This window comes from Rana temporaria, chromosome 9, assembly GCF_905171775.1.
Source record: "Rana temporaria chromosome 9, aRanTem1.1, whole genome shotgun sequence".
NCBI classification, from domain to species: Eukaryota; Metazoa; Chordata; class Amphibia; order Anura; family Ranidae; genus Rana; species Rana temporaria.
In genome coordinates, this window is record NC_053497.1 from 17,565,950 (window position 1) to 17,591,327 (window position 25,378).

The following is a 25,378-nucleotide window of genomic DNA, read 5'->3' on the forward strand; positions in this document are numbered from 1 at the left end:
GGGGAGAATTCCCATTGCTGTCTATGGAGATGGTTCACATCTCATAGACGCCGTACGCCTGCCGCCTGAAAAAAAGTCCCGGACCCTTTTTTTCAGGCGGCATTGGCGTTCGACCATACAAAGCAATGGCAAGGCTTTGTAAAATTAAAAAAAAAAAAAGTTACACACTCGCGGCAAAATACGCCGCGTACGCGGCGTATCTTGTCGCGGAGGTGTGAATGGAGCCTTAGACTGGGATGTCATTGAAGTTCAGGCGTCCCAATACTTTTGGTAATATAGTGTATGTCCAGGGGTATGCTTACATATTTGTCCTCAGAAAGGTAACCCTCTTTCTCATCTTAGGCTGGGTTCACACTACGGTTTTCCCGTCCGTCAGCCGCATACGATTTATATGGAAAACCGTATGCGGCTGAAACGGACGGGAACGTATGGAACCGCACACATGTGCGTTTTCCATTAACATTAATGTTAAAGGAAAACGTATGCGTTTGCCATACTGTTTTAAAAACGACCGCAAAACCGTGGTTGAACACGGTTTTGCGGACGTTTAAAAAACGTTTTGCCAGCAAATCGTACGCACCCGGATGCATTCTCTATCTATACGTTTTCCCGTCCGGGCCCGTACGTTTTCAATACTGAAATCGTATGCGGCTGACGGACGGGAAAACCGTAGTGTGAACCCAGCCTTAGAAAGGTGGGAGGTTTTCATTATTTACACAAAAAATAAGAAATAATGAGCCAGAAACTCTTTAGGTTTGTAAGAATTATTTTATTTAAAGTAATAAAGACATTGGGGTAGATTCAGATAGAATTTACGCCAGCGTATCCATAGATACGCCGCGTAAATTCAAATCTGCGCCTGCGTATCTACTTTTTGTATTCAGAAAGCTAGATACGCCGACATTAGCCTAAGATCCGACTGGCATAAGTCTCTTACGCCGTCGTATCTTAGGGTGTATTCTCACGCTGGCCGCTAGGTGGCGCTCCCGTAATTTTCAGCATAGAGTATGCAAATTACCTACTTATGCCGATTCACAAACGTACGTGCGCCCGGCGGTAGTTTTTTACGTCGTTTGCGTAAGTCGTTTTTGTCGTAATGTTGCTCCTGCTATTAGGAGGCGCAGCCAATGTGAAGTATGGACGTCGTTCCCGCGTCGAAATTTGGAAATTTTACGTTGTTTGCGTAACTCGTCCGTGAATGGGGCTGGACGCCATTTACGTTCACGTCGAAACCAATGACGTCCTTGCGAGGTCATTTAGCGCAATGCACGTCGGGAAATTTTAGGGACGGCGCATGCGCAGTACGTTCGGCGCGGGAACGCGCCTAATTTAAATGATCCACGCCCCCTACCCGGATCATTTGAATTAGGCGGGCTTGCACCGGGGGATTTACGCTACGCCGCCGCAACTTTACAGGCAAGTGCTTTGTGAATCAAGCACTTGGCCGTAAAACTTGCGGCGGCGTAAAGTAAATGTCATACGTTACGCCGCCGCAGATTTGCCCGATTCTACGTGAATCTGGGCCACTGAAGTAAAAAAAGACCCCTCTACTAATTCCCTTACAGATATTGGCCCGGATTCATGTAGAGCGGCGTATATTTGTGCGGGCGTAGCACATCTCATATGCGCTACGCCGACGTAACATAGAGAGGCAAGAACAGTATTCACCAAGCACTCGCTTCCAAACTTGCGCCGGCGTAGCGTAAATTGGCCGGCGTAAGCCCGCCTAATTCAAAGTAGGTTGAAGGAGGGCGTGATACATGTAAATGAACCGTGACCCCATGCAAATGTATGGCCGAACGAACTGCGCATGCGTGCGCATGCTCAGAATCACGTCGCATATAGTCCCTAAGATACGACGGCTCAATGCCTTCGACGTGAACGTAGCTTACGCCCAGCCCCATTCACGTACGTAAACGACGTACAATACGACGGCTGTTCCGACGTCCATACCCTAACATGACTTACCCCTGCTTTATGTGGGATAACTTTACGTCGGACGTACGCCTTACGTACACGGCGTAGATTACTGCGTAAGTACGTTCGTGAATTGGCGTATCTTGCTCATTTACATATTCAACGCGTAAATCAATGGAAGCGCCCCTTGCGGCCAGCGTAAATATGCGCCCCAAGATACGACGGCGTAGGAGACTTACGTCGGTCTGATGAGGCCAAAATTCAGGCGTATTTTCTTTTAAGAATTAGGCGCATAGATACGACGGCGCATCCATGCACTTAGGCGGCGTATCAGAAGATACGTCGGCGTAAGTGCTTCAAGAATCCGGGCAATTGTGTATAGACACAATACAATGTCCTAGCCCCAATTCCCAATGATAAAATATTTCCAGCCACTTTAATCCAATTGTTGTTCTCTGGTCTTCTATCTACATAATCATATAATCACATAACTGCATTTACACTGAGGACCTCCCACTGGTAGGACGTCTTCATGACACACAAGATTTTCTCTGTAGGTAGAACAATATAATGAAAAGTAAACATGAACCACCGGTCTTCATTTCTATATACACATATATATATAACAAACCATGTAAATCCTAAAAATTCACAATACAGCAAAACCTTGGACTGCGAGCATAATTCATTCCGGAAACATGCTTGTAATCCAAATCACTTGTATATCAAAGCAAATTTCCCCATAAGAAATAATGGAAACTCAAATGATTCGTTCCACAACCATTTATTCATAAATCCTTCAGTTTATAGTCCATATAAAAAGATTAGAGCAATGTGAAGGTTGTGTAACCATAAAATGTCCATCCACAAATGGAAGCCTCCACAAGGGGATTAGACGCAAAATCCAGCAGGAGCTCCAGAGTATAAAAAAGAGAAGAGAGGGCCCTTTCACACGGAGCGGATCAGTAATGATCCGCTCCGTGGGCTAGATTCACATAGATTAGCGGATCTTTAGATCCGCGTAATCTATGTGATTTACAATCCGCCGGCGCACTTTTGCGAGGCTAGTGCAGTATTCACAAAGCACTTACCTCCAAACTTGCGCCGGCGGATCGTAACTCCCCTGGCGGAATTCAAATTCCGCGGCTAGGGGCAGTGTACAATTTAAATCAGGCGCGTTCCCGCGCCGATTAAACTGCGCATGCGCCGCCGGCGATATTTCCCAGTGCGCATGCTCCAAATGACGTCGCTAGGACGTCATTGTTTTCGGCGGCAACGTAAATTCCGGCCATCCGTATTCCCGACCGACTTACGCAAACGACGTAAAAATTTGAAACTCGGCGCGGGAACGACGGCCATACTTAACATTAGCTACCCCTCATATAGCAGGGGTAACTATCCGCCGGAAAAAGCCGAACGCAAACGACGTAAAAAAAAAGCGACGGGCGGGCGTTCGTTTCTGAATGGGCGGAAATCGGAATTTGCATATTCCTCGCGTAAAAAAACGAAGCGATACCTAGCGGCCGGCGGGATATTGCAGCCTAAGATCCGACGGTGTAAGTCACTTACACCAGTCGGATCTAAGGGAGATCTATGCGTAACCTGATTCTTATGAATCAGTCGCATAGATCCGACCGTCGGATCTCAGAGATACGACGGCGTATCAGGAGATACGCCGTTGTATCTCTTTGTGAATCTGGCCCTGTGTGTCCGCAAAGCTCAGCGGGGATCCTCCATAAAATCCCCGCTGAGCTGGCAGCTGACAGGGCGGTCCCCGCACACTCCCCCTATGGGGGATCGCACGAACACAGACCGTATGTCCGTGTTCATCCGATCCGATCCGGCAGACGGAAGAAAAATAGAATTTCTTCCGTCCGCAAATGCGGATCTTTGCGGAGGCAGACAAATTACGGGTGTCAACGGATGTTCATCCGCTGACACCCGTAATCACATAGGGACCCATGTATGTCCCGTTTTCATCCGTAAACGGACGGATGAAAATGCGCACATACGGGGCCAGATTCAGATAGGAGATACGACGGCGTATCTCTAAGGCCAGCCGGTCGTATCTATGCGACTGATTCATAAAATCAGGTTACGCATAGATATCCCTAAGATCCGACAGGTGTAAGTGACTTACACCGTCGGATCTTAGGCTGCAATTCCAGGCCGGCCGCTAGGTGGCGCTTCCGTGTCTTTTACGCGTCGAATATGCAAATGAGCATTTACGCCGATTCAGAAACGAACGACCGCCCGGCGCTTTTTTTTTACGTCGTTTGCGTTCGGCTTTTTTCCCGGCGGAAAGTTACCCCTGCTATAGCAGGGCTAAGTGCGGCGTATCCTATGTTAAGTATGGCCGTCGTTCCCGCGCCGAGTTTTGAATTTTTTACGTTGTTTGCGTAAGTCGTTCGCGAATACGGCCGGACGTAATTTACGTTAACGTCGAAACCAATGACGTTCAAGCCTCTCGGAAGACTGTCAATCAAGAAGGAACGCCCATTCCCGCAGCCCATACCCGGAAGCGACGGAGAAGATGCATCTCGTAAACGGGTAAGTACGGATCATATTTTAAAACAAATAGCAGATTCCCCTAGACAAAACGAGCATAAAGCGAAGGGGAAAATGTGTAAGGTATGGGTGAACCTCCGCTTTAAGCCCTCGCCTCAAAAACTTGCGGCGGCGGATCGTAAATCAGATAGATTACGCGGATCTAAAGATCTGAATCCGGCCCACGGTCCGTACGTGTGAAAGGGACCTAAGTGTAGCAATACTGTATATCTCCCCCGATTGCCCCCTCCCCTTTTCTGTCAGCTGAAGAGAGAGAGAGAGCGTCACTAATTGAATTTGTCGCGCCGCTGCCTTGCTTCCTGCCCGCTGTTTTCCTTTTAGAGAATGCCCCCCCTGCCCTATGGAGCGGACACTCATGAGCAATATGGTTACATTTAATGAAGATACAACATATAGCAGCTCACATGATTGATGATTAAAAGAGGCACATCTAAGTAAGGAGACATCTGGGGTAAAGCTGTCCACATAGACCGTCCTCCTCACCGACGGCTCTCACCGATGTCAGTCTGCAATCGTGACCAGGAAGACTACCCTGCAGTAGAGCGATCTGAAAGAGAGGCTTGAATCACTCGTGGAAGGGACGGCATCAATGGCGGTGAGGAGGACGGTCTATGTGGACAGCTTTACCCCAGATTCCTGCCTACATAGATGTGCCTGTTTTAATCATCAACCATGATTTATAAATGTTGTACCTTCATTAAAGTGGAGGTCCACCCTAAAAAAAAAAAAATTGCCAAAAAGGCTACAAAAAAATGAGGGAAAAAAATATATATTTTTTTATACTTACCAGAAGTGGCTATTACTAGGAAGATCGTTCTAATCTACCTCTTCCTTGTCCGCGGTCATGGGCGTCCGCTCCATAGGGCAAGGGGGGTCATTTGCCCCCCCTGGAATCGCCAGTGAGAGCCAGGAGCAGGGCCGAACTGGCCCTGGGGCCGCTTTAAGCGGTGACTGCAGCGCTCCCCTCCTTCTGTTCTCCGGCGCTCGTATCGTATGTCATGGCGCTGGGTCTGTGTGCAAGGTCCCGCCCCCCTAGTTTGGCTCGTCTTATAGTCTTTTAGTGTTCTGCCTATCACACGAGCCGAAATAGGGGGGGCGGGACCTTGTATAATTTAAAGGGGGCCAGTGATGCAGGGTGCTGTGTAATGTAAAGGGGTCCAGAAGTGTGGGGTACTGTGTAATGTGAAGGGGTCCAGAGGTGCAGTTGTGGAGAGGGGGTACACAGTAGTGACAAAGAGATATTGAAAGATGCAGGGGGCACATTGGGGTGTTTTTAAATTTTAACGTGGGGGGGGGGGCGCTTTTATCCACCGCTAGCAGTCGAAGAAAGGGTAAAATGCGACTGTGTATCGCCGCTGCCGAAGCGCCCCCCTCTGAAAAAATGTCAGCTGACGCCCATGTCTGCGGTGGTCTTCTTTCTTCTCTTCCTCGCGCTGCCTCCTGAGAAATGGGGAGCGGTGTCTTCTGGGACCTATGTGTCTCCCAGGAGACATCCGCCCATTCACATAGCACCGCGCGACTCTCGCATGCGCAGTAGGGAATCGGGCAGTGAAGCCAAAACCTTCATCAGGGGTAACGAGCAGGGGTGAGTATGGTCAAAAGTTATTTTTTAACTCAGTAAGAGTGGTTCCATATGAAAAAAGTTTGTACAAGCGCTAATAAAAGCAAATTGTGGGAATGGGGATACAGAGGAGCATCATCCAGTACCAACTTGAACTTGAAACTAATAGATTCAGGTCCTGAGATTTAGCCAGTGGGCAACGATGTCCAGATTCCAGTGATCCAGTGGGGTAGATTCAGGAACAATTTCCGCCGGTGTAGACTGAGATGCGCGGCGTAAATGCCAATTTGCGCCGGCGTATCTCCGCGCCGTATTCAGCAAACAATATTACGCCGTAACGTAGATTTTTTTTTTTCGTTTGGACCTTTCCACGCCGGTGCGGCGTGGGCGCCCATTTACGCTGGTCTGAACTAGCGCGGCCCTGGTTTTTCTATTTTAAATATGCAAATGAGGGAGTTGGTCCGATTCAGCAAATTACGAATTGCCGGCGCAGGCTACTCCCGGTGCGTGTAACTCTGGTTTGCAGCGGAAAGTTACCCTTTATAAAGCAGGGGTAACTTTGCACCAGACTTGCTCAAGTCAGCTGGAGAGGGCCCGGATGGGAACCCCCTTAAAGGTCCGGAGGCCACCAGGGCCCCAGATGGCAACCCCCCTTTTTTTTATAAAAATAAATTACCAAATAAAGGGGGCTTTCCATCCGGGACCTCTGGGCCCTTTAATAATAATAATAATAATGATAATAATAATAATTATATATATATTTTTTTGTCCGAAAGGCACTGGCTGTGAACTTGTTCTGCATACAGACGGCAGAACTTTTTCAGCCAACATTCACGAAACGACGTAGTTTTTCTGCTCTTTTGTCCGATGGAGCGTACAGACAGTTTGATTATACGACAAAACACGTCCATCGGAATATTCGATCCCAAAGGTGTTGAGGTCAGGACTCTGTGCAGGCCAGTCCAGTTCCTCCACCCCAAACTCACTCATTTATGTCTTTATGGTCCTTGCTTTGTGGACTGGTCCAAATCATTTGATGAAAGGGGGGATTATGGTGGGGGGTTGTTTTTCAGGGGTTGGGTTGGCCCCTTAGTTCCATTGAAGGGAACTCTTAAGGCGTCAGCATACCAAGACATTTTGGACAATTTCATGCTCCCAACTTTGTGGGAACAGTTTGGGGAGGGCCCCTTCCTGTTCCAACATGACTGCTCACCAGTGCACAAAGCAAGGTCCATAAAGACATGGATGAGCAAGTTTGGGGTGGAGGAACTTGACTGGCCTGCACAGAGTCCTGACCTCAACTCGATAGAACACCTTTGAAATGAATTAGAGCAGAGACTGCAAGCCAGGCCTTCTTGTCCATCAAAAAAATATAATTACAAATATATTAAAAAAAATATATATTTTTTTTTAAAAAAAAGGGGGGTTCCTATCTGGGCCCCTGGGGACCCCCGGGCCCCTTACAGGTGTACTGCCTGTACCCCCCTGATGGTGGCCCTGGTCATAAGTCTCCATTGCTGTTATGAGGGCTGACATCTCCTGGGTGTTAAAGTTTTTTTTCCTCCTCTGCCTGTGGGGAACGGGAGTAGCCATCTCACAGCAAATGTACCTTCCCTGGGGGGGGAATAAAGCTGGATGTACATTTGCATCGGCTGGGCGTAAGTTGGGCCGGCGTATCTCTGTAAGTTGGGCCGGCATAGTTGTGAGCATGCTCAGAAGGGAACGAACGTACTGAGCATGCTCCGTTCAAGATACGCCGGGCGTAAATCACTGCTCCACGTTCAGAACATCATTTGCATAAGGTCACACCCACTTCCACTTACGCCGAGGAAATTAAGTTAGGCCGGTGCAAAGTTAGGCACAAGTGCTTTGTGAATACCCTACCTGCCTCTCCACGCTGGTCCGGCGTAGTGTAAAAAAGATGCACTACGCCGGTCCAAAGATGCGCCATTGTACATGAATCTGGCCCAGTGTAAGGCAGTATACGTTCAGCAGGCAAGGATGTGACGCTATCGGGACCTTCAATAAAGCAACACAAATCAGTGGATGGCTCCAAAACAGTTCCTGTATGCCGCTGTGATCGCCCCTATATGTCCCCATATATCCCGATATATCAAGATTTGTGCTTGAAAAGGTGATATGGTAGAGGGAGAAAAAACATTTGGGGCAGATTTATGCTATTATAGATGATTGAGGATAATTGTGCTAGGAGGAGAATTTGGGGAGGGGGATGTGTGCTAGGAGGGGAATTTTGGGGGGGGGGGGGGGGATTTGTGCTGGGGGGGGATTTGAAGTGGGTGGGGAGAGGAATTATGCTCGGAGAGGAAATTTTGGGGGGCAAAAGATTTATCGTAGGTGGAGGAAATTTGTTGGGGCTAGGGGGGTTGTGCTGGGAGTATAAGGAGGCAGTGGATTTTAAGTGGAAAGGGGGGGGGGAAGGCAAAGATTTGTGTATGCAGATTGGTTCTCAATTTTTATGGGGGTGGGGGATTTTTGCTGACCCATAATGCTCATATATCTTGGGAAGGGGGGGGGGGGTACAATTTGGTCTGTTCTCCCTGGCTTCTGGATGACCTTGTCCCGGTGATCTGACGATATGGTTCCTCCTATCGATATGGTTCCCGTTTTGACTGCGCAGGCGAATCTGAGCCGACAGAAAACACAGAACCTGAGCAGCTGTAGCAAGAGGTCCAGGGCGACGTGAAATTTGCTTCGCTCGGACGTCTCGCTGCGCTCGCTCAGCCTCCTGGCTCTTTTTTCAACATCCTCCAATCCACGGGGATGTTAAGGAATGAGCCTGGATGCCGCCCGAGGTTCGGAGATTCCCGCGGGCTTCGTCTGCGCCTGCGCAGTCAAGCAGGGAACCATCTCGATAGTTGAACTAGATCGACAAGACACCGGCACTGTGTGTGGTCATCCATTTGTACCTCCAATGCCTAGCAGCAGCACAACCACAATGGCTATAAACACAACTATTAATTGTAAGGGCTCGTTCAAACCTGCCCCATTGGTCAGTGTTGCCCACAGTGGCGGTTCGTCCATAGAGAGCGCTGGAGCGCCGCCCCCTCTGGCTCTCACCGCCACTGAGTCTAATAACATAGATTCATGCATTGCACAAATCTATGTTATTGTCGCCACTGCCGCTGTTCTATTCAGATGGCCGGACATGAGCGCCGACCATCTGAATAACGGCAGCTGGTTGGCTGTACGGAAGTGCCTATCAGAGCCAGCGGCGACGAAGGGCACAGTGACATCAATGTGGCGACAATAGGCACAATGGGGACAATTGGCACAGCGGCATGAATGGGCACAGTGGCGACAATAGGCACAGTGGGGACAATTAAAGGGCACAGTGACATCAATAGGCACAGTGGCGACAATGGGCACAGTGGCGACAATTAAAGGGCACAGTGGTGACAATTGACACAGTGGCGACAATTGATGGCACAGTGGCTGCGTTTGATGGCATGGCACAGTGGCAACAATTGATGGCACAGTGGCTGCATTTGATGGCATGGCACAGTGGCTGCGTTTAATGGCATTGCAAAGTGGTGCGAATTGATGACACAGTGGCTGCGTTTGATGGCATGGCATAGTGACTGCATTTGATGGCATGGAACAGTGATGACAATTCATGGCACAGTGGCTGCGTTTGATGGCATGGCATAGTGACTGCATTTGATGGCATGGAACAGTGGTGACAATTGATGGCAAAGTGGCTGCGTTTGATGGCATGGCACAGTGGTGACAATTGATGGCACAGTGGCTGCGTTTGATGGCATGGCACAGTGGCTGCGTTTAATGGCATGGCACAGTGGTGCGAATTGATGACACAGTGGCTGCGTTTGATGGCATGGCATAGTGACTGCATTTGATGGCATGGCACAGTGGTGCGAATTGATGGCACAGTGGCTGCGTTTGATGGCATGGAACAGTGGTGACAATTGATGGTACAGTGGCTGCATTTGATGGCATGGCACAGTGGTGACAATTGATGGCACAGTGGCTGCATTTGATGGGCACAGTGAGGCTGCAATTTTTTTTTCCGTTTGCGCCCCCCCAAAGATTTTGAGCACCAGCCGCCACTGGTTGCCCAATGCTGCCCAATATAGACGAGGCAAAGTGTGCCGAAAAATAAATAAATTGGGAAACAAAATGGAAGCTGTAATCATTTTTACCCTATTCATAATATAAAAACACAAAGCTTTGGGTCTAGATGTACTTTAAATTGGCGACGATGCAAAGGTGAGAAGCTGCCAGCACATGGCATTATTGTCCTATTAGATTTACTCCAGGGACAGACAATGGCTGACTCCCGCCTGTGTTATTTGTACTGTCCGCTCATTGTTCTGCCCATGGAATTCATTACAGATAAGCATGAGAAATCGCTATTTGATTGCAAAACTATTGATCATAGTAAAAGCCATTCATAGGCTTCAATGTACTGGAGGGCAGAAGACAGATTGGAGATTATTCCTGGCTCCAAGCCTATCTTTACTAAACGCAGTTATTGAGTGAAAAGATTACCCTGTGCTTGCCATAGAGACTCATTTATCTCTTTGCTTAGTGTACATTGATGGAGTGATGTATTGTCAGGGAGAAATTCTCAGAATACTATTTAGTATGAAACAGGTAAATTATATACAGTATTAGCTAGATTCAGGTAGAGTTATGCCGGGTACAGACGAGAGGATTGATCCGCGGATTTGGATCCGATGGAGTGTACTCACCATCGGATCGAAAAGCGTGCCGAAATCCCATCGCGATGACGTGTCGCGCCGTCGCCGCGATGACGCGGCGACGTGCGCGACGCTGTCATATAAGGATACCCACACATGCGTCGAATCATTACGACGCATGCGAGGGAGGGAATCGGACGGATCGATCCGGTGAGTCTGTACAGACCACCGGATCGATCCGCTGAAGCCGAATCCAGCGAATAGATTTCTTAGCATGCTAAGAAATTTTTATCTGCTGGAAATCGGTCGGCCCGAAAAAAATCCGTGGAAAAATATCCGCTGGGTTGTACACACCAGCGGATCTATCCGCTGGAACTGATCCGCAGATCAATTCCAGCGGATAGATTCTCTCGTGTGTACGGGGCCTTAGGCCGGCGTATCAGTAGATACGCCGACCTAACTCGGAATCTGCGCTAACCTAAGTTTAAGTGTATTCTCAAACAGAGATACACTTAAACCTATCTAAGATACGACGGCTTGCGCCAGGGATGGACTGGCCATTGGGACTACAGGGAGTTTCCCGGTGGGCCGGTGGCTCAGTGGGCCAGCTTCAGTGACAGTGGACCACCGCCCCCCTCCACTCCTCTGTCTCTCCCTTCCCACAGCGCTCACCTTCTCTCCCTCCCCGCAGCGCTCACCTGGGGGGAACAAAGATGCAGGGGGAGGACCAGAGGAGCAAGGGGGACGACAGGGGAGCATGGGGGAGGGGACAGACAGCTGACTCAACAGCTATGGCCTGGCAGTTTCTGCCTAATCTTGTCCCATAAGGGGGGGGCACCAAACGTATTGTTTGCCCCGGGTGAAATAATGTCTAGCTTCCCCACTGGTACTGCCTATAAGAGTACCAGTACCAGCCGTTCTACGCTAATAAACTAAAACAGCTAGTGGCTAGTGAAGGGGGAGAGGGGGCTTGGGTGGCCGAGGGGGGGGGGGGTGCGGGAGTTGTCCGGTCGCCATGGGAGAGACCTGTCAAAGTGGGCCAGTCTGGATGAAGTCCAGGGCCAAATTTTTGTCCCAGTCCAGCCCTGGCTTGCGCCATTCTATCTTAGGGTGCAATATTTAGGCTGGCCGCTAGGTGGCACTTCCATTCCATTCTAACAGTTCTCTTACAGACAGTGGGGTAGATTCAGGTAGGGGCGCGCACTGATACAGCGGCGCAGCGTATCGTATTTACGCTACGCCGCCGTAACTTACAGGAGCAAGTGCTGTATTCACGAAGCACTTGCTCCGTAAGTTGCGGCGGCGTAGCGTAAATGGGGCCGGCGTAAGCCCGCGTAATTCAAATGTGGAAGGGGGGGCGTGTTTTATGTAAATAACGGATGACCCGACGTGATTGACGCATGCGCCGTCCGTGTACATATCCCAGTGTGCATTGCTTCCAAGTACGGCGCAACGACGTATTGGTTTCGACGTGAACGTAAATTACGTCCAGCCCTATTCGCGAACGACTTACGCAAACGACGTAAAAAATTCAAATTTCGACGCAGGAACGACGTCCATACTTAACATTGCGTGCGCCTCTTAATAGCAGGAACAACCTTACGCCGAAAAAACCTAACGTAAACGACGTAAATAAATTGCGCCGGGCGTACGTACGTTTGTGAATCGGCGTATCTAGTTAATTTGCATAATCTACGCCGACAACAATGGAAGCGCCCCTAGTGGCCAGCGTGAGAATGCACCCTAAGCTACGACGGCGTAAGAGACTTATGCCAGTCCTATCTTAGGCTAATGTCGGCGTATCTTGCTTTCTGAATACAGAAAGAAGATACGCCGGCGCAGCTTTGGAATTACGCGCCGTATCTATGGATACGCCGACGTAATTCTTTCCTGAATCTACCCCAGTCTCTGCATATGCCTCAGCAAGCATTTCCAAAACCATTCATGTTGGGCTCAGCTGAGTGTTCATGATTCTGTTAAGCAGAGTGTTGGAGGTGGAAGTAACATAGGAAGATGCTACTGATGTGGCCTCATAGCCGAGTAGAATTAATAATTAACAATAATCAGGACTTTTTTTTCAGCAGGAACGCAGTTTTGACACCACAAAAACTGAATGTATGTAATGGGAAGAGGTGCTGGGGTGTGCTGGAGAATCTATTGTTGCTGGCTTCTGGGGGACATATTGGGCCAGATCCACAAACGAGATACGACGGCGTATCTACTGATACGCCGCCGTATCTCTGGCCCAGATTCAAGTAGAATTGCGCGATATTTGCGGGGGGGAGCAGGGCAACGATTTTGCCCTGCGCCCCCGCAAATATTTTGCGCTGCCCTCGATTCACGGAGCAGTAGCTCCGTGAATTGCGAGGGCGCGCCGCCAAATTTGCCCGGCGTAAGCGCGCGCAAGTTAAATGATCCCGCCGGGGACGGGAATCATTTAAATTAGGCGCGCTCCCGCGCCGAGCGTACAGCGCATGCTCCGTCGGGAAACTTTCCCGACGTGCATTGCGGCAAATGACGTTCCAAGGACGTCATTTGCTTCTAAGTGAACGTGAATGGCGTCCAGCGCCATTTACGTTTCACTTACGCAAACGCCGTGAAATTCAAATTTCACGGCGCGGGAAGGCCGGCTATACTTTAGCATTGGCTGCCCCTACTATTAGAAGGGGCAGCCTTGCGCTAAAAGTAGCCGTACGGAAACTCCGTACCTGGCTTGCGCGGAGCCCGCGCAAGCTTGTGAATCAGTGGTAGTATGAAATTTGCATACTACACGCTGATACACAATGGGAGCGCCCCCTAGCGGCCCCCGCAAGAATGCAGACTAAAATCTGCGAGGCATAAGAGCCTTATGCCGCGCAGATTTTAGCCTGCAGTCGGTGTAACGAGGTTCCTGAATCAGGAGCACTCGTTACACCGGAGCAAGTAAGCACTTGCGCTGCGTAACCTATGGTTGCGCGGGCGCAAGTGCTTCTTGAATCTGGGCCTCTGTTTCTAACTATGCGGCTGATTCATAGAATCAGTTACGCATAGCTAGCCCTAAGATCCGACAGGTGTAATTGAATTACACTGTCGGATCTTAAGGATGCAATTCTAGGCCGGCCGCTAGGTGGCGAGGCCATTGCGGCCAGCGTAGAATATGCAAATGAAGACTTATGGCGATCCCCGAACGGCCCGTCGATCTAAATCTATGTAGTTTCCGTCGGGTTACGCCGCGTAAAACTAGGGCTGAGCCCTAGTTCTCTTAAGCCATGTTAAGTATGGCCGTCGTTCCCGCGTCGAAATTCAAACATCAACGTCGTTTGCGTAAGACGTCCGTGAATGGCGCTGGACGCCATTTACGTTAACGTCTAAGCAAATGACGTTGGTGCGACGTCAGTTAGCGCAATGCACGTCGGGTAATTTTTCCCGACGGAGCATGCGCAGTACGTCCGGCGCGGGAGTGCGCCTAATTTAAATGGGACTCGCCCCATTCGATTGGGCCCGCCTTTTCGCCGGACGGATTTAAGTTACACCGCTGCAAATTTCCAGGTAAGTGCTTTGTGGATCGGGCACTAACTTGGAAAAATTGTGGCGGTGTAACTTAAATCGGGAAAGTTAAGTTGCGCCCGGGCTACGTGGATCTGGCCCATTGTTGCTGGAGGGGATCTATTTTTGCGAAGGAAGGGGGTTTATTGTTGCTGGGGTGTTCTTCTTTTGCTCGTGGTGGATCTATTGTCGCTGGGGGATCAGTCTTTGCTAGGAGGTATGTACTGTTGAGAGAGGGGTCTTTGTTGCTGGTTGCTGGAGGGTCTATTGACGCTGGCTACTGGGGATTTTATTGTTGCTGGAGGGGATCTATTTTTGCAGGGGGTTCTATTGTTGCTCGGAGGTGGGCAGGGGGCGGAGTCATGGGTGGCTTGGAAGGAAGGAGTTTCTGCACCTCTTCTCTGAGAAAAAAGCCCTGACAATAGGTAATGTTTATGCTATGCAGAATGGTGGAGGAACGGTGACGTAGGCTGATGATACTGGTGTAGACTTGTTGGAGGTAAAACTAGGGATTGGAACCAATTCAGAAAACCTTTCCAACTGCTTCCCTCATAAGTGGTCATCACAGTTAGGTAGATTCAGGTAGAGTTAGGCCGACTTATCAGTAGATAAACCGACCTAACTCAGAATCTACGCCGCCGTATGTTTAAGCGTATGCTCAAACAGAGATACGCGTAAACATATCAAGTTGCAATAATTTGAATGGCCGCTAGGTGGCGCTTCTATTGCGGCCGGCGTAGATTATGTAAATGAGTTTGTACGCCGATTCACGAACGTACGCCCGGGCCGCCGCAGTCGATTTACGCCGTTTCCGTAAGGCCTTAGGTGGCCTAAAGTTATTCCACCTATGAGGTGGAATAACAATGTTAAAGTATGGCCGCCGTTCCCGCCGCGAGGATTGAATTTTTTACGTCGTTTGCGTTAGGCCCCATACACACGATAGAATTTATCCGCGAATACGGTCCAGCGGACCGTTTCCGCGGATAAATCCTCTCGTGGATTTCGGCGGATTTTCATGCGATGGTGTGTACACACCATCGCATTGAAATCCGCGCCGAAATCCTCTGGCGATGACGTGTCGCGCCGTCGCCGCGATTATGACGCGGCGACGTGCGCGACGCTGTCATATAAGGAATTCCACGCATGCGTCAAATCATTACGACGCATGCGGGGGATCCCTTCGGACGGATGGATCCGGTGAGTCTGTACAGACCAGCGGATCCATCTGTTGGGATGGATTCCAGCAGATGGATATGTTGTGCATGTCAGCAAATATTCGATCTGCTGGAATCCATCCCAGGGGAGAAATATCCGCGGAAAAAGATCCGCTGGCGTGTACACACCATAGGATCTATCCGCTGAAACCCATTCGCTGGGATTTATCTGCGGATAGATTCTATGGTGTGTACGGGGCCTAAGTCGTCCGTGAATCGGGAGATACGTCGTTTACGTCCACGTCAAAATCAATAGGCCCGTACGGCGTACTTAGCCGCAATGCGCACTGGGAAATGTAGGCGCATGCGCAGTAGCAAAAAAACGTCAAAAACGTGAGGTCAAGCCTCATTACCATTAAACACGCCCCCCTTCAACCCATTTGAATTAGGCGCCCTTACGCCCGCCGCGTTTACACTACGCCGCCCTAAGTAAGGAGGCAAGTACTTTGTGAATCATGTACTTGCCTCTCTTACTTAAGGTGGCGTAGTGTAAACACGCTAGGCTACGCCGCCGCAAATTAGCGCGCCCCTACCTGAATCTACCCAATGGACATCTTTCCAACTATCATAGATGGTATAAGGTTGAATGGGAGCCAAGGCAAGGTAATAGCTCCACCCCTTAAGTTGACATTGATAAGGATTATATTAGCGAAGCCGCCATTTGTATTGCTTGACCTCATCAGATACCATCTCCCTATAAGTAATGTATCTCCTCCCTTGTGGAGTAACAGGCAGATGCAGAGTATTCAGAAAGAACTTGCGCCCTTAGTTACGGCGGCGTAACGTATGTGTGGCGGCGTAAGCCCGCCTAATTCAAATGGGGATGTTGGGGGCGTGTTTTTTTAAAAATTTCACTTGACCCCGCGTTTTTGACGTATTTTTGGAACGGTCCGTAAAATATCCCAGTGTGCATTGCTCCAAAGTACGCCGCAAGGACGTATTGGATTCGACGTGAACGTAAATGACGTACAGCCCTATTCGCGAACGACTTACGCAAACGACGTAAAATTTGCAAAAGTCGGCGCGGGAACGACGGCTATACTTAACATTAGCTACGCCTCATATAGCAGGGGTAACTATACGCCGAAAAAAGCCTAACGTAAACAACGTAAAAAAAAATGCGCCGGCGGGACGTACGTTTCTGAATCAGCGTAAATACCTAATTAGCATATTCCTTGCGGAACTATACGGAAGCGCCACCTAGCGGCCAGCGTAAATATGCAGCCTAAGATACGACGGTGTAAGACACTTACGCCAGTCGGATCTTAGGGAAATCTATGCGTAACTGATTCTCTGAATCAGGCGCATAGATACAACCGCCCGCACTCAGAGATACGACGGCGTATCAGGAGATACGCCGTCGTATCTCGTTTCTGAATCTAGCCCAGGGTCTGCAGGTGAGTCATCTGTACACAACAATAGGGCAGAGCTGGGCACCATTAGTAGCAGCACTTCACACCGAGATATCAGGACACAGCAAAAGACTAAGGGCCAGATTCACGTAGCTCAGCGGATCTATAGATCCGCTCGATCTACGTGAATTAAGATCCGCTCCCGCAAGTTAAGGAGGAAAGTGGCTAATTCACAAACCACTTACCTCCAAACTTGCGACGGCGGATCCTAAATCCCCCGGCGGAATTCAAATTCCGCGGCTAGGGGAGTGTACTATTTAAATCAGGCGCGTTCCCGCGCCGATTTAAATGCGCATGCGCCGTCCGGGGAATTTCCCGGCGTGCATTGCTCCCACTGACGTCACTAGGACGTCAGTGGTTTCGACGTGAGCGGGACTTGCGACGCGCGTGTTCGTGAATCGGCGTACGCAAACGACGTTGGAAAATTCAAATTCGACGCGGGAACGCCAGCTATACTTAACATTGGCTGCGCCTGCTAAAAACAGGGGTAAGTATACGACGGAAAACCGCTACGGAAACGACGTAAGAACACTGCAACGGGTCCACGTACGTTCGTGAATTTGCGTATCTCGCTGATTTACATATTATTTATCGTAAATCAGCGGGAACGCCCCCGGCGCCATTTTTAAATTGAAAAAAAGATCCGACAGTGTAACACAGTGTGACACTGTCAGATCTTAGCCCTATCTATGCGTAACTGATTCTATGAATCAGGCGCATAGATAGGACCAGTGTAAGTCAGAGATACGATGGTGTATCTGTAGATAATACACTGTCGTATCTCTTTGTGAATCTGGCCCTAAAACTTCAAGGCAGGGTCGTCTTAACCTCTTGACCACTGGGCACTTAAACCCCCTTCCTGACCAGACCAATTTTCAGCTTTCGGTGCTCTCACAATTTGAATGACAATTACTCCGTCATTCAACATTGTACCCATTTGAAATTTTTGTCCTTTTTTTCACACAAATAGAGCTTTCTTTTGGTGGTATTAGATCACCTCTGGGTTTTTTATTTTTTGCGCTATAAAAGAAAAACGACCGAAAATTCTGTAAAAAAAAAAAAAAATAACTTGTTTCTGTCATATTCGCAGGTTATTTCTCACACACAGCATATGCATACCACGAATGACACCCCAAAACACATTCTGCTATTCCTCCCGAGTATGGCGATACCCCATGTGTGCAACTTTTACACGGCGTGGCCACATACAGAGGCCCAACATGCAGGGAGCGCCATCAGGCGTTCTGGAGCACCCAGGCCAATTCTGACATTTCTCTCCTACATGGAAAAATCACAATTTATTTGCTAGAAAATTACATAGAACCCCAAAACATTATATATGCGGAGTATTGGGGTATTGCGGAGTATTTGGGTATTGCAGAGTATTGGGGTATTGGGGGTATTGCAGAGTATTGGGGTATTGCGGAGTATTTGGGTATTGGGGGTATTGCAGAGTATTTGGGTATTGGGGGTATTGCAGAGTATTGGGGTATTGCAGAGTATCACGCAGGGTATTGGGGTATTGCAGAGTATTGCGCAGGGTATTGGGGTATTGCAGAGTATCGGGGTATTGCAGAGTATGGGGTATTGCAGAGTATCGGGGTATTGCAGAGTATCGGGGTATGGCAGAGTATCGGGGTATGGCAGAGTATCGGGGTATGGCAGAGTATCGGGGTATGGCAGAGTATCGGGGTATGGCAGAGTAACGGGGTATGGCAGAGTAACGGGGTATGGCAGAGTATGGGGTATGGCAGAGTATTGCGCAGGGAGGGATGGCAGAGTATGGGGTATGGCAGAGTATTGCGCAGGGAGGGATGGCAGAGTATGGGGTATGGCAGAGTATTGCGCAGGGAGGGATGGCAGAGTATCGGGGTATGGCAGAGTATTGCGCAGGGAGGGATGGCAGAGTATGGTGTATGGCAGAGTATTGCGCAGGGAGGGATGGCAGAGTATTGATGGTACTGCAGAGTATTGCTGGTACTGCAGAGTATTGCGCAGGGAGGGATGGCAGAGTATGGGGTATTGCAGAGTATTGATGGTACTGCAGAGTATTGCGCAGGGAGGGATGGCAGAGTATGGGGTATTGCAGAGTATTGATGGTACTGCAGAGTATTGCGCAGGGAGGGATGGCAGAGTATGGGGTATTGCAGAGTATTGATGGTACTGCAGAGTATTGCGCAGGGAGGGATGGCAGAGTATGGGGTATTGCAGAGTATTGATGGTACTGCAGAGTATTGCACAGGGAGGGATGGCAGAGTATGGGGTATTGCAGAGTATTGATGGTACTGCAGAGTATTGCACAGGGAGGGATGGCAGAGTATGGGGTATTGCAGAGTATTGATGGTACTGCAGAGTATTGCACAGGGAGGGATGGCTGGATCTGTGACTGCAGTTGTCACAGATCCAGCCCACAGCAGCTGCTGACACCCCGCGCTCCCCCCCCCTCCTCTCCTCTCCTCTCACACTGTACCGAACGGTACAGAGAGGAGAGGGAGGAACCGGCGTCATCAAATGACGCCGGTTTGTTTACAAGTGATCGCTCCGTCATTTGACGGAGCGATCACGTGGTAAACAGCCGGGATTCGCGGCAATTTACCGTGACTCGTGATGCGCCGGGTCTTCTAGACCCGGCGAGCACGGACACTTCCGCGAGCGCGCCCCAGGGGACGCGCAAACGCGGAAGTGCACGAGGACGTCCCAGGGACGTCCTGTCACAGTAACTCGACCGCGCTGTAGCAGTATTTTTGCTATAGCGCGGTCGGCAAGAGGTTAATAGCATCTTGGGCCCCTGGGCAAAGTAATGCTCTGGGGCCCCTACAATGATGACAGTGTAGGTAAATAGACATCAAATAGGTAAGAGGCAGACTGCCTCCCCTGTGTATCTATCACTCTCAGTGCTATCATGGGGCCCCCAATTACGGGGAAAGGTGGGCTCAAGGACCAGCTGCTTTGGGCAAAGTGCAGGGGCCCCCCATGCAGCTGGGGCCCCTGGGCAGTGTCCAGGTGTGCCCTCTCATTAAGACAGCCCTGCTTCAAGGGACAAGGGAATTTAATCTGGGATAGTTGGCAAGTAAGTGGCAACTGCTTTGGGCCCCACAACAATGACAGGTCCCAGGGCAGCTTCCCCTTTTGCCCTGCCTTAAAGATGACCCTGACCTCTTCTACCCATAGGGGGAAGACTCTAGATCCACTCAAACTCAGCCAATTACATCTACTGTCATCTCATATCTATGGGCATGTTTTATTCTGTTCACAGTGTAATGTGAGCACACAGCTGGTAAAATAATTAAAGCACAAATTTAACCTCGGGGACCAGTGGAAAGTCTGATTAGAATTCCATTTTTTACATTTTATTAGGTCATTCAGAATATTTCCACAATGTTCTACAAATACAGCATAAGTAAGAGAGACCTACAGATATTCAGAGGAACATCACATGAATGTTCGGGAAATATACCAGCTTTATTGTCTTAACCACTTAAGGACCGGACCAATATGCTGCTAAATGACCCAAGGGGTTTTTACAATTCGGCACTGCGTCGCTTTAACAGACAATTGCGCGGTCGTGCGACGTGGCTCCCAAACAAAATTGGCGTCCTTTTTTCCCCACAAATAGAGCTTTCTTTTGGTGGTATTTGATCACCTCTGCGGTTTTTATTTTTTGCGCTATAAACAAAAATAGAGCGACAATTTTGAAAAATAAATAAATATTTTTTACTTTTTGCTGTAATACATATCCCCCAAAAACATATATACATTTTTTTTTCCCTCAGTTTAGGCCGATACGTATTCTTCTACCTATTTTTGGTAAAAAAAAAACGCAATAACCGTTTATCGATTGGTTTGCGCAAAATTTATAGCGTTTACAAAATAGGGGATAGTTTTATTATTTTTTTTTTTTACTACTAATTGCGGCGATCATCGATTTTTTTTCGTGACTGCGACATTATGGCGGACACTTCGGACAATTTTGACACATTTTAGGGACCATTGTAATTTTCACAGCAAAAAATGCATTTAAATTGCATTGTTTATTGTGAAAATGACAGTTGCAGTTTGGGAGTTAACCACAGGGGGCGCTGTAGGAGTTAGGGTTCACCTAGTGTGTGTTTACAACTGTAGGGGGGTGTGGCTGTAGGACTCTATCAAGTCTCTATCGAGTCTCCCTATAAAAGGGATCACTCGATCGATGCAGCCGCCACAGTGAAGCACGGGGAAGCCGTGTTTACATACGGCTCTCCCCGTTCTTCAGCTCCGGGGAGCGATTGCGATGCGGCGGCTATAAATGAATAGCCGCGCCGTCGTCCCGGATTGCTCCCCGCGGGTATCCGACTGCCGCATGTAGTGGGGGGGGTCCCGATCGGACCCCCGACCCGCGGAAAGGCAGGGACGTACAGATACGCCAATGTGCCTGTACGTGCCATTCTGCCGACGTATATCTACATGCGGCGGTCGGGAAGTGGTTAATTGCAATTTATTTTTTCCGCCGCTAGGTGTCGCCGATGTCGTTTTCCCGATCGAGTATGCAAATTAGCAAAATACGCAAATTCCCGAACGTATGCCCGACCGACGCAGTGAAGGTACGACGTTTCCGTAAGATTTGCGATGCGTAAAGTTGCCCCTGCTATATGAGGCGCAGCCAATGTTAAGTATGGCCGTCTCATAACTTGCTTCTGGGCATGCGCGGGTTTAAAACGTTTTGCCCACACACGATCATTTTGTACAACACGAAAAACGACATTTTGAAAAACGACATGAAAAAATGCAGCATGTTAGAATTTTTTTTATGTCGTTTTTCAGAAGCCGAAAAACGATGTGAAGCCCACACACGATCATTTTAAATGACGTTTTAAAAAATTTCGTGTTTTTTTTCATGCCGAAAAACAAGCGCGTGTACGCGGCATCAGACTTGGGTCTATGGCTTTCCCAGTGCACACCTGCACTCTATTAGGTGGATTCAGAAAGACTTAGGCTGGCGTATCAGTAGATACGCCAGTCTAAGTCTGAATGGGCGCCGGCGCTAATTTAAGCGTATTCTGGAAACCAGATACGCTTAAATTAGGCTCAGATACGAGCGGCGTAAGTGTCTTACACCGTCGTATCCTAAAGTGTAATTTTTAGGCTGACCGCTAGGTGGCGCTTCCATTGCGGTCGGCGTAGAATATGTAAATCACTAGATACGCCTATTCACGAACGTACGCCCGGCCGACGCAGTACAGATACGCCATTTACGTAACGCATTATCAGGCCTAAAGTTATTCCATCAAATAGCTGGAATAGTAATGTTAAGTATGGCCGTCGTTCCCGCGTCGAAATTCAAAAATTTTACGTCATTTGCGTAAGTCGTCCGTGAATAGGGATTTACGTCATTTACGTTCACATCGAAACCAATAGGACCGTGCGGTGTACTTTGCCGCAATGCACACTGGGATATGTAGGCGGATGGCGCATGCGCCGTTCGTAAAATACGTCAATCACAAAAGGTCACCCCCACATTACCATAAAACACGCCCCCTCAGCTAAATTTGAATTAGGCGCCATTACGCCCGCCCGATTTACGCTACGCCGCCGTAACTTAGCAGGCAAGTACTTTGTGAATACAGTACTTGCCTTGCAAACTTAAATGCCATACGCTACGCCGCCGCAACTATGCGCCCGCCTACCTGAATCCACCTATATGGCTTCTCCAGTGCACACCTGCACTCATCGGGAGGGTGGAGCCCAGAACCCTGGTCCTGACTCTATTATCAGGCTGGGTTCACACTATACTACACGACTTTCATTGCGACATTGGTTCTACACTGATCCTACATTGGTCCTACATTTATCCTACATCCATCTGACTTTAATCACTTCCATACCAGGCACTTACGCACCTTCCCGCCCAAGCCAATTTTCATCTTTCAGCACTGTCGCAGTTTGAATGGCAATTGCGCGGTCATGCTACACTGTACCCAAACAAAATTGACGTCCTTTTTTCCCCACAAATAGAGCTTTCTTTTGGCGGTATTTGATCACCTCTGCGATTTTTTTTTTTGCGCAACAACTATTTTTTGTAAATAAGTTTTTCTCTTTCAATTACGGGCACTGATATGGCGGCACTGATGGGCACCGATGAGATGGCACTGATGGACATCGATGAGGTAGTACTGACGGGCACAGATGATGTGGCACTGATTGGCGGCGCTGGTATGCGGCACTGATGGGCACTCATAGGCGGCACTGATGGGCACACATAGGCGGCACTGATGGGCACACATAGGCGGCACTGATGGGCACACATAGGTGGCACTGATGGGCACTCATGGGCAGCACTGGGCACTCATAGGCGGCACAGATGGGCACTCATGGGCGGCACTTATGGGTGGCACTGATGGATACTTATGGGTGGCACAGATGGGCACTGATAGGTGGGCACTGGGCATGGATGGGCACTGTGGGGTGGCACTGATGGACACTGTGGGGTGGCACTGATGGACACTGGGGTGGCACTGATGGACACTGGGGTGGCACTGATTTAACCATGTTGCCAGTCAGTGCCCATTTGTCAAAACGCAGCGTTTTTTACCGCGATTTTTTACAGGTCTAGGGTCACCAATGTAAAACGCCCAAATTCGAGCGACAAAAAAGGGTCCAGAACTTGTTTGAGCTTCAGGCGTTCGGCGTCAGGCGTTTTGTAGTGGAGATGTGAACCATCTCCATAGAGAATAATGTATTTTTTCCCCTCTGGCGTTTTGGGGCGTCGCGCTTCAGGCGACAAAACGCTCAGGTGTGAATGCAGCCTAAGGCAAGTAAAACTGCTTTCAGGTACCTTAGGCTGCATTCACACCTGAGCGTTTTGTCGCCTGAAGCGCGACGCCCCAAAACGCCAGAGGGGAAAAAATACATTATTCTCTATGGAGATGGTTCACATCTCCACTCCAAAACGCCTGAAGCCGAACGCCTAAAGCCCAAACAAGTTCTGGACCCTTTTTTGTCGCTCGAATTTGGGCGTTTTACATTGGTGACCGTAGACCTGTAAAAAATCGCGGTAAAAAACGCTGGCCCAGATTCAGGTAGAATCGCGCAATATTTGCGTGGGCAAAGAGCAAATATTTTTCTCTGCGCCCACGCAAATATTGCGCTTTGCCCGCGATTCACGGAGCAATTGCTCCGTAAATTGCGCGGGCGATATGTTAATCAGCCGTGCGTAAGGCTGCCTAATGTAAATGATCCCGCCGGGGGCGGGAATCATTTAAATTAGGCGCGCTCCCGCGCCGAGCGAACAGCGCATGCTCCGTTGGGAAACTTTCCCGACGTGCATTGTGGCAAATGACGTCGCAAGGACGTCATTTGCTTCTAAGTGAACGTGAATGGCGTCCAGCGCCATTCACGGTTCACTTACGTAAACGACGTTAAATTTGAACGTCGCGAGCGGGAAGCGCAGCTATACTTTAGCATTGGTTGCGCCTGCTATTAGCAGGAGCAGCCTTATGCTAAAGTCGCCGTACGGAAACTCCGTACCTTGCGTGCGCAGGGCCCGCGCAACTTTTGTGAATCGGTGGTAGTATGCAATTTGCATACTATACGCCGATCACAAAGGCCGCGCCCCCTAGCGGCCAACGCAAGAATGCAGCCTGGGATGTGAAGGCATAAGGAGGCTTATGTCTGTCACATCCTAGGCTGCATTCGGTGTAACGAGGTTCCTGAATCAGGAGCACTCGTTACACCGGAGCAAGTAAGCCCTTGCGCAAGTGCTTCTTGAATCTGGCCCGCTGTGTTTTGTCGCGGCAAATCGCGGTAAAAAACGCCTGCATTCACACCTAGGCGTTTTGTCGCCTGAAGCTCGACGATAGAATATGCTGTAGGGGAAAAATAACATTGGCCCAGATTCAGGTAGGGGCACGCACTGATACGGCGGCGCAGCGTATCGTTTTTACGCTACGCCTCCGTAAATTACTTGAGCAACGCTGCATTCACGAAGCATTTGCTTCGTAATTTGCGGCGGCGTTTCGTAAAAGGGGCCGGCGTAAGCGCGCGTAATTTAAATGATCCTGTAGGGGGCGTGGATCATTTAAATTAGGCGCGTTCCCGCGCCGAACGTACTGCGCATGCTCCGTCGGGAAAATTTCCCGACGCGCATTGCGGTAAATGACGTCGCAAGGACATCATTGACTTCGACGTGAACGTAAATGGCGTCCAGCGCCATTCACGAACGAGTTACGCAAACGACGCAAATTTTGAAAATCGCGACGCGGGAACGACGTCCATACTTACCATTGGCTGCGCCTCCTAATAGCAGGAGCAGCCTTAAGGCGAAAACGAAGTACGCAAACAACGTAAAAAACGAGCGCCGGCCGTGCGTATGTTTGTGAATCGGCGTTAGTATGCAATTTGCATACTCTACGCTGACAACTACGGGTGCGCCACCTAGCGGCCAGCGTCAGAATGCACCCTAAGATACGACGGCATAAGAGACTTATGCCAGTTGTATCTTAGGCTAAAGTCGGCGTATCTAGCTTT